The sequence below is a fragment of the Somniosus microcephalus genome, unplaced genomic scaffold (genome assembly GCF_052327205.1).
Source record: "Somniosus microcephalus isolate GS21.2 unplaced genomic scaffold, FLI_Smic_1.0 unresolved_chr9, whole genome shotgun sequence".
Classification (NCBI taxonomy): Eukaryota; Metazoa; Chordata; class Chondrichthyes; order Squaliformes; family Somniosidae; genus Somniosus; species Somniosus microcephalus.
Window position 1 is genome coordinate 31,394,401 of NW_028225187.1, and position 9,890 is coordinate 31,404,290.

At 39.9% G+C, this 9,890-nt stretch overlaps 1 long non-coding RNA gene across 1 annotated transcript; it reads left to right on the forward strand.

Moving 5' to 3' along the window:
* The first annotated feature begins 2,628 nt into the window (after positions 1 to 2,628).
* On the forward strand, positions 2,629 to 7,926 carry LOC147085025 (uncharacterized). Its single transcript, XR_015075898.1, has 3 exons — positions 2,629 to 4,034; positions 4,165 to 4,250; positions 5,601 to 7,926. It is a non-coding gene; the product is annotated as an uncharacterized LOC147085025 (long non-coding RNA).
* Positions 7,927 to 9,890: the final 1,964 nt, after the last annotated feature.

Genomic DNA, 9,890 nt, shown 5'->3' on the forward strand with positions numbered 1-9,890 from the left:
TACAATTTACTGCAATTATCTATCATCTTTCATCCACTAAATTACCAACACATGCACACAATGGGATTCTTCATTCTGGCACAGGGCTTATCTATATGTTTAAGATGCACTGTATAAATAAATGAATATATCCGTACATACTTGAAACCGTATTATGTTATTCATGGGATATGTTTATTTTATTCCAGTGCAGATTCACACAACCGCGATCAGAGCCTCAGTTTTTACACTTTTTCTTGTTGCTGCCCTGATTGCACTGGTACTCGTCAATCGTCCCAACAAGAAACAAGGTGAGTCATGTTTTACAGGCAGGTGATTGGCTCTATAGTCACGTGAAGGGCTTCAGTGTATTCTATATTCAGTTGCGACATTCAAAATGCAACCATATTATTTGGGCAAAAGAGGGATAGTCTGGGCTGGAAAAAGAAAAATGTTATTTGAAATGACGATCTCAGAACAGACAGGAGCTTAAGACTGGGGCGAATTTGCCCAGTTAAGTGTTTTTATTTCCCTTTGTGCTGTTCAGAATTGATATGCATGTGGCCGAGGGGTAGAACAATAAGTGGCAGCATCATTCGTGGTTAGTGTGAGGAGACGATGCATCCTAAAGGATTTGTAACGCGGTATATGGTAATATCTTACATGTTTCTGTATATCTTTTCTGTATTGATTCTGTATTAATAAGTCATTTAATGCACGTTTGTAAAAGTTTAGATTTAATGTGAATGAATACGTTTGCAGTTAAACAAATCCACCTGTACAGCAATATTTATTGTACAACTTGCTGAAGTAGGTCTCTTCCTGTTTTATCCAGAAAATTCTTCAAGAATTTCACAATCGCTTGGGTAAGTCCACGCAATTATTAGCTGAATAAGCCGTAGCTATATCCCTGAATATACTCAGTCTCTGTATAGCTGAACTAAACGCGGTAAATGCTTGTGCGGTAGATTTTATCAATTGCATTGAACTTTAATCTGGCATTACGGATCAGCCTCCTGTTATAGAAAACACCATATTTTAATTTAATTTGAGTTGAATGGGATTGAAAAACATGTGGTTTCTACAACGCGTGTCTGTTCTGCTACACCACTTTTTATTCCGGGCACCGAGTTGGAAAATCTGCCCCATTGAAGATAAGCCTTTACTGTAGCTCGCACTCAAACGATTACACTCCCTGCAGTCTATAAGGAGTGATCATTTTCTAAGTTATGTCAGTTGTACCTGAACTTCCTAACTTAAACAGAGTGAAATTCACCCTGCGTGGCACAGTAAAAGGGGTGATGACAAATCGTTTTACAGTCCGCAGTTTAGATTCCAGTGACTTGTAAATGAATATTGGGCGGAGTGTAAAAACTGTTGGAGTTTCGTTTAACCCTGCTCTCCACCACCACCCAAGAAGAAATTATACCCCAAACTCTTCAATCACTCAGTGAGCTGGACTATTCTTTAATCCTCCAATTTAATCCTCATGTAAATCATAGGGAACTGAAGCATTCTAGGATTTGGTGTGCAGGGCGATTGCGCATGTAGTTAATTTTAGTAACATTCACACAGTGACTATCTCAGGCAGTGGTCCATTTAACTGAACAAGCTTTTCTGGATACAGTTCTACTATTGATCAGCTTGAACAGTGTTTGTTGGCTTGGAATATCTAGTCCCCTTGTGAATCCAGTCGCTGTTTATTTTCCGACTCCCCTATGCTGGACATCATTCCACATGTGTTTTAACCTCTGACTGAATGTTGCTTGAACTTTCGATACGCTTGTGTGGCCCTCAGTTTGAAACTGTGGCACTCTTCTAGAGCTTCGGTATGGAAGCACATCTCTATACGCATTACCCAATCCTGTCATAACCATAAATAATAATTTTTAAAACTTCTCCATCTTCTTTCAAGTTTGATTTTTTTTTTAATTACTCCAACTCCTTTCAAGGCTTTATCTCCCTGGTTTTGTAACTAATCTAGTGACCCAGCCTTTATATTCAACAAGCGTCTAGTATGTTTCTCTTATTAAAAAGATATCAACATTGTATTCACTGTGCCAGATGTGGGACATCTGCTGGGCAGAGCACAGAAAGGAAGATCTGGTCGGAATGATCTCTTGCTGAAAGCAGAAACGCTTGATTTCTGTTCCATTAAGTACCGTGAAAGGAAAATCCTGCATGTTCTGTAAAAGATGTGTTAACCTCTCCACCATATTCCTTCAACATGATTCTTAACAAACAAATGGCAGGAAAAATCATCGATACCCCATGAACTTGCATCAATACCAATTATAAATTTACGGTTATCCTTCTTGATTTCTGTGGCCCTCAATTTGTAACTGTGGCACTCTTCTTGAGCATCGGTTTTAAAACGCATCTCTAAGCACATTCCACCATCCTGTCATAATCATAAATAATATTTCAAAAAACTTCTCATTCTTCTTTCAAGACTAATTTTTTCAAAATACTCCAACTCCTTTCATCACTCTGTCCCCCTGGTTTTGGAACTAATCTAATGATCCTGCCTTTACATTCATCAAGAGTCTAATATGTTTCTCTTATAAAAATGATATCAACACTGTACTCACTGCACCAGATGTGGGACATCTGCTGGGCAGACAGTATAACGTATGTTCAGTTGGAAGGTATCCCTTGCTGAACGCAGAACCGCTTGATATAAACACATATAAAACACATCTGTATGCACATTTCCCAAAAACCTCTTAATCATAAATAATTATTGCTAAACTTCGCATTATTCTTTCAAGACTGAATTTTATCACAATACTCCAACTCCTTTCAGGGCTCTATCGCCCTGGTTTTGAATGTAAGCTCGTGACACGCCCTTTATATTCAACAAAAGAATCAATGTTTATTTTATTAAAATGATACCAGCACTGTACTCCCTGCGCCAGATGTGGGACATCTGCTGGGCAGAACACAGAAAGGAAGCTTGGTTGGGAAGGAGCTCTTGCCGAAAGCAGAACCACTTGCTCCCTGTTCCATTAAGCTGCGTGAAAGGAAAATCCTGCCTGTTCTGTAAATGATGTGTGAACCTCTCCACCAGGTTCCTCTTTGATTTCCTCCAACATGATTTTTAGCACAAAAATCATAGAAAAAATATTTTTAACAAAGGACATGCTCCAATACCAACTATAATTTTAAGGTTATCTCCCGTGATTTATAAGTTACACGGTGGTGATATATCTCAACATTCTCTACAGTTCCTAATTCACTTTCAACACTGCACCCACTTTTTTTTAAACTGATACCCAAATATCAATGATACATTCTTCCTTTTATTTGGTATTGACACCTCCCTTCCATTTAGGACACAATGGGTCAAATTTGCTTTTCCAATGGAGTTGAAAGCAGGTGGTAAGGGATGGCCGGCCAGTTTTACACACAGCCTACTTTCCATTTCCAAATTCGGCTGGAGTGTAAAACGAGCGGCTGAGCCTTTACCACCCATATTCTGCTGGACGGTAAAAGTGAATATTAACTTCAACTTTCCAACTTGCCGCTCGGGCATAAACTGCCATTTCTGGTCAGCCGTCCAATTGAGATTGCGCCCGATTATCCTGTGAAACAATTTCGAAGCTATGAAAATCCGGCGAGTGCTGTTTCTTACTGCCCAGCAGTAATGTGGATCATATACCCCCCGCCAGGAGACACTCTTACTACGTTACAATCTACAACCATAATCAGTATAACTTAATTTGGGGCCGCAGCACACAGTGAGCACTAACGAATCTATTGCACATTTTGGACTCGACCGATTTTATTTTCCATAAATTTCAATGGATCAAAAATGATCTAGAGGATTTCTAAATGGACAGCCGATTCGCTACATTTCGCTTTGCGGTGTCTTCAAGGACCAATTTCTACCGAAGTGAGTCATGATAATGGAAATCTGGAAAATACCTGAGGTAATTCAGGATCTGCTGAGAGAATGACGTTAGACCCCTGGGGAGGAAAGTGCCACGGATCGGCAACCTGTCTACCTTGAGCTTCTTCAACTGGTCCAATGGATGTGGACTTGCAAGTTTAAGGTTATGTCTCTTGTAAACTGCTTGCTTGTTTTTGATATTTATTCTACTATTTCATCTTATTTGAAAGTAAAATATCCGTTTTCCACGATTATTGTTAAACTTTAATCTCTGTGAACATTTCCGCACTTAGGGAGGCAACTAGAAACAGACCTCCAAGTGAAGAGAATTCTGCAGACAATTCCGAGTCTGCAGGTGTGCGATCAGCTCAAAGCACCGGTAAGTTCAACCTGATCAGCATGTGATGAACCGTAGATTGTTTGGGGTAACATTTCCATCGGAAGTTCTCTCCAATATCGTTATCACTTCGGCAGAAGTTAGGCTACAACTCCAGAGAGATCACCCTTTCTGCAAGTTTTCCACGGAAATTCCACCAACGTTACGACGAGACATTGGGAAAAACCACATAGAGTTTCTATTTCCTTCTCTGCGTACACTCAGCACAATCTAGCGTTAGGTTTTCTTCTTCACTGTCTGGATATTGACCTATTATATCTCTAACATTATCTCAAAGTCTATGTCAATGGCTGGTCTACATCTATATCTGTGTCTATGTCTATGTCTCTCTCTATGTCTATTCCTATCTCGAACTCTATGTTGATCTCTATGTCCACCTCCATCAATCAGTCTTTACCTATCTCCATATCTATGTCTAGCTCTATCTTTATATCTCTACTTCTTTATCCACCTCCATCTCTCTATCTCTACGTATATCCCAGTCTCTCGCAATCTATCATCATGCCTCACTATATTTCTTTACATTTATCTTGCTTTCCATCGCTCCATCTCTCTCTCTATCTATCTATTTGTATCTATCTCTATTGATCACTCTGTCTTGCTGGTTACAACTCTATCTCTCTCTGTCTATGTCCATTTAGATATCGATCTCTAGCTCCCCTATCTCTACGTCTATGCCAGACTCTTTCTATATGTTTATGCACCTCTATTTGTATCAAATAATTTATTAGTATCTCTATCACTGGCTCTAGTTATTTGTCTACCAGTAACTCCAAATTTATGTCGGTCTCAATCATCTCTCTGTCTCTGTGCCTATCAATATCTATTTCGATTTATATCCCTCTTTCTCTATATTCTATCTCTATCTTTATCTCTATCACTATCACTATCTCTGTCTCTATCTCTACCTCTGTCTAAAATCTCTACTCCCTATCTCTTTCTCTAAACCGTCATTAATCTCTGATATTACAGTCATACTCTTATGGACACCTGTTGCTTGCGAAACTGTGTAAATCCTGAGTGAAATATGATGGCTCTCTACAGAATAAAATTGTGCCTTATGTAAAGAATCAAAGTTAAGTTATACTAATATTGCAGTTAATTTACTTGGATACTCTTAAGAGCCGAGATGGATTTCCTTCTCCACCACTCGGTCGAACGAAATAAAAGTGATCTTACTGTCCTTAGATATCTTTTTCTTAATCTTTATATTCGATCTGATAATTAATTCCTTGTGAAAACATATCAAACGAGTAACAGAAATGGACTCAAAATGTGCAATACAATAGAGAATTTTGCATTGATAGAATGTTAACTTCCTTTCATGGAAAGTTTGAATCTTCTGACTGTAACGAGGCCCATGTGACATGAATCATCAGCAACTGGAAGGCAATCGAGAGCCTGAGCACCAAGAAGATAAATACAGATGTTCGGAGTCTACAGGAATCTACAGAAAATTCTGAAGGCAATAGTTGAAGCAAGCATGTTATTCCTACAAGTGACTAAAGAACGATATTGCTGGGGAGCACCTCAGTTCGTGATGTTCATTCAAAGCAAAAACTGTCAATCGTCACGATTCAACCACGATTTGGATTTTTCTTCACAAGAGCCTCTATGTACAGAACCTGATTCATTTCATTGCTGTATACAGCTGTTGATGCCTCATCACAGAGAATAAGGGGCCCAAGTTGAATAACTTCAGCATCTGTTTCTGGATGTAGATGCCATGAGGCCAATGATCTAATGAAACTTTTGATAAACTAGCTTCCTGACTGTGCCTGAAATATTTTCATTCTGACCTAAATGACTTTCGATCGCTTGGACATTTCGCTTGTATACGCCAGATTAATAACTGCTTACCTCCCAGATGTTTCGGGACATCTTCTGATTGATTGATTTCGCCTGGAGTTTCTGTATTGGTACTAATTGTCTGCTTATAAACCTGGATGTATCATTTCAGCTACTGAAGAATTGGATTAGGTTCTGGACAGTTTCATGTGTAAGCCTTATTCATAAGAACATAAGAAATAGGAGCAGGAGTAGGCCAATCGGCCCCTCGAGCCTGCTCCGCCATTGAATTAGATCATGGTTGATCTGATCCTAACCTCAAATCTACTTCCACTCTCCATCCCACCCGAACCTATGTGATCTACAAGGAGAGGAGAAAAACCAGATAAAAAAACCCAATGGCCAATTTGGGAGAAAAAATCTGGGAAATTCCTCTCCGACCTATCTAGGCGATCGAAACTCGTCCAGGAGAGCACTCTGTCCATGTCATTCCTACAGTACTTACCTTCTGTAAAAGGTGATCTCCACCCCAGCCAGCAACAGGCCCAATTTACTCTTGAAGGACACCTAGCTGGCAGCCTGTTCCCGAGGTCTCCACTAATTCCTGTGAATAGAACCATCTCCTGAAATGTAGCACAGAATTAGAACACAAGAAGTAGGAGCAGGACCAGGCTACACGGTCCCTGGGCCCACTCCGCCACCCACAGAGCCATGACCGATCCGAACCTAGACTCATGTCCAATTTCCTGCCCGCTCCCCGTAACCCCTAATTCCCTTTACTTCTCGGAAACTGTCTATTCCTGTTTTAAATTTATTTAATGATGTAGCTTCCACAGCTTTCTGGGGCAGCAAGTTCCACAGACCTACTACTCTCTGTGTGAAGAAGTTTCTCCTCATCTCAGTTTTGAAAGTGCAGTTTCTTATTCTAAGATTATGCCCCCTAGTTCTAGTTTCACCCATCATTGGGAACATCCTCACCGCATCCACCCGATCAAGCCCCTTCACAATCTTATATGTTTCAATAAGATCGCCACTCATTCTTCTGAACTCAAATGAGTAGAGTCCCAATATACTCAACCACTCCTCATATGTCCACCCCCTCATCCCCGGGATTAACCGAGTGAACCTTCTTTGTACTGCCTCGAGAGCAAGTATGTATTTTCTTAAGTATCGACACCAAAACTGTATGCAGTATTCCAGGTGCGGTCTCACCAATACCGTGCATAACTGCAGCAATACCTCCCTGTTCTTATATTTTATCCCCCTAGCAATAAAGGCCAACATTCCATTGGCCACCCATGCCAGACTATTTCCCCAATTCCATGATCACCTGCTGCACCTGCATACTAACATTTGGAGTTTCATGCACCAGGACCCCCAGTTCCCTTTGTACTGCAGTACTTTCCAGTTTCTTGCCATTAAGATAATAACTTGCTCTATGATTTTTCCTGCCAAAGTGCATAACCTCACACTTTCCAATATTGTATTCCATCTGCCAAATCTCTGCCCACTTATTAGCCTGTCTATGTTCCTTTGCAGGTTTTTTATGTCCTCCACACTCACTACTTTCCCTCCCATCTTTACATCTTCTGCAAACTTTGCTATGTTACACTCGGTCCCCTCCTCCAAATCGTTAATATAGATTGTAAAGAGTTGAGGACCCATCTCTGACCCCTGCTGAACACCACTAGTTACTGATTGCCAGTCTGAGAATTAACCATTTATCCCAACTCTCTGCTTTCTGTTAGATAACCAATCCTCCACCCATGCCAGACTATTACCCCAATTCCATGATTTTTTATCTTGAGCAATAATCTTTTGTGTGGCACCTTGTCAATTGCCTTTTGGAAGTCTAAATACACTACTTCCACTCGATTCCCTTTAATCACCCTGTATGTTACGTCCTCAAAAAAACTCAAGCAAATTTGTCGAACATGACTTCCCCTTCATAAAAGCATGCTGACTTTGTCCTATTAAATTATGTTTATCCAAATGTCCCGTTACTGTCTCCTTATTAATGGACTCCAAAATTTTACCAACCACAGATGTTGGGCTAACTGGTCTATAGTTTCCAGCCTTCTGCCTACTACCCTTTTTAAATAAGGGTGTTACATTAGCAGTTTTCCAATCTGCCAGGACCTTTGAATACAGGGAGTTTTGGAAAATTATTACCAATGCATCCACAACCCCTACCGCCACTTCCCTCAAGACCCTAGGATGTAAGCCATCAGGCCCAGGGGATTTACCCGCCTTGAGTCTCATCCTCTAAGGGACCAACATTTACTTTAACCACCCTTTAACTTTTTATATAACTATAGAAACTCTTGCTATCTGTTTTTATATTTTATTTAATTTACTTTCATAATCTATCTTCCCTTTCTTAATCAATTTTTTAGATATTTTTTACTGTCTTTTGAAGACTTCACAATCTTCTATCCTCCCACTAGATTTGGCTACCTTATATGCCCTTGTTTTTAGATGGATACTTTACTTAATTACTTTACTTAGCCACAGATGGCTGTCATTTCTTTTACACCCTTTTTTCCTCAGTGGAATATATATTTTTTGAAAGTTGTAAAATAACTCCTTAAATGTACACCACTGCTCATGTACCGTCTTACCCTTTAATCTATTTTCCCAGTCCACTCTAATCAATTCCGCACTCATAACTTCATAGTCTCCTTAATTCAAGCTCAGTACGCTTGTTTGAGATCCAACCTTCTCGCCCTCTAATTGAATATGGAATTCAACCATGTTATGGTCACTCATTACAAGGGGATCCTTTACTAGGACATTTTTAATTAATCCTGACTCATTAAACAGGACCAGATATAAGGTTGCTTGCCCCCTGGTCGGTTCAGTTGCATACTGCTCAAGAAACCCATCCCTAATGCACTCAATAAACTCTTCCTCAAGGCTGCCCTGCCCAATTTGATTTGTCCAGTTAATATGATAGTTAGAATCCCCCATAATTATAGCTGTTCCCTTATTCCAAGCCCCAACTAGTTCCTGATTAATACTCCGTCCAACAGATTTGCAACTTTTAGGAAGCCTATAGACTATGCCCACTAGTGTTTTCTTCCCCTTATTATTCCTTATCTCACAATCCTGATCCTTTGACCCAATATCATTTCTCTGTATTAGTGATTCCTTCCTTTATTAACATAGCCACCTCACATCCCCTTCCTTCCTGCCTGTCCTTCCTGATTGTTAAATACCCTGGTATGTTTAATTCCCAGTCATGGTCAACCTGCAGCCATGTTTCTCTAATGGCCACAAGATCATACCCATATGTCGTTATTTGTGCCGTTAACTCGTCCAATGCGTTACGAATGCTACGTGCATTCAGATAAAGAACTTTCAAATATGTTTTATATACTTAGTCCTTGCTTTTTCCCCTTTTACTACTTTACATTTTACTCCATACCTTCTGTCCCTTCCTGACACGCTCTGATTTTTAATTCCCCTACTGTTACCTAGGTCTATGACCTTCTCCGTTGTCATTTTTATTATTTGCTCTCTAGAAACCTCCCCCCCACCACTTATTAGTTTAAAGCCCTCTCTACAGCCCTGAAGCTATTCTTTCTGAAGCATTCCGAATATTTGTTACCCTAATAATTCTCTGCAGGACAATTTATTTCAGTGCTATGTTTCCTTGAATATAACATATTGACGTTGGAGCACACCGATTGGCCGATTTTAACTTGGCTGTATCATTTCAGCTCCTGATCAGTTAGGTTCGGGCCTCGATATTTTCACGTAATAGCTGATTGGCTTTATGTAAACTTGGCACTCTATTTTGGCAGCTGAATAAATAATTTTAACTGGAATGAT